At 41.7% G+C, this 738-nt stretch overlaps 1 pseudogene; it reads left to right on the top strand.

Annotated features, from left to right (window-relative positions):
• The first annotated feature begins 253 nt into the window (after positions 1 to 253).
• LOC138084471 (small nuclear ribonucleoprotein F pseudogene) lies at positions 254 to 496 on the top strand (annotated as a pseudogene).
• Positions 497 to 738: the final 242 nt, after the last annotated feature.

Here is a 738-nt window from a genome sequence, read left to right on the forward strand (position 1 = left end):
GAATGACTTTCTTGTTTTGACTTCGAAACATCAAAGGGTTTGGAGTCAGAAGTCCCGGGTTTCCAGCCTCTGGGCTTTCCCACCTTAACAGTGTGAGTTTGATTAAATGTCTTAACTTCATCTGATCCCAGTTTTCTTGTCTATAAAATTAGAATAGCAGCTGTGTGGTTATTTCAGTCCCGAGGGTCACTCGACAATTGCATCGGCGGCGAGTATCCTGCAGCATTTCCCCACTACTGCAGCGGTAGTCACGATGAGTTTGCCCCTCAACCCCAAACCTTTCCTCAGCGGATTAACAGGAAGGCCAGTAATGGTAAAGCTTAAATGGGGAATGAAGCACAAAGGCTACCTGGTGTCTGTAGTTGGCTATATGAACATGCAGCTTGCAAACACAGAAGAATACATAGACGGAGCGTTGTCTGGACATCTGGGTGAAGTTTTACTAAGGTGTAATAGTGTCCTTTATATCAGGGGTGTTGAAGAAGAAGATGGGTAAATGAGAGAATAGCATCTTTGGGGGGGGAATTTTTATATATATATTTGTAGACAGTAAAAATTTGGTTTTCAAAAAAAAAAATTAGAATAGCAGTCCTATGTTCTCTGCTTTTCTCACCAGGGGTTGAAGGGTTGAGTAAGATGATGTATGTAAAACTGTAAAATACTCCACAATGTCACTTGCAACATTTACAATGGGAGAAACTTAGACCCCAAGAAAGTTCCAAGTCTTCCACACACAGA

The sequence above is a fragment of the Capricornis sumatraensis genome, chromosome 8 (genome assembly GCF_032405125.1).
Source record: "Capricornis sumatraensis isolate serow.1 chromosome 8, serow.2, whole genome shotgun sequence".
In the NCBI taxonomy this organism is placed as follows: domain Eukaryota; kingdom Metazoa; phylum Chordata; class Mammalia; order Artiodactyla; family Bovidae; genus Capricornis; species Capricornis sumatraensis.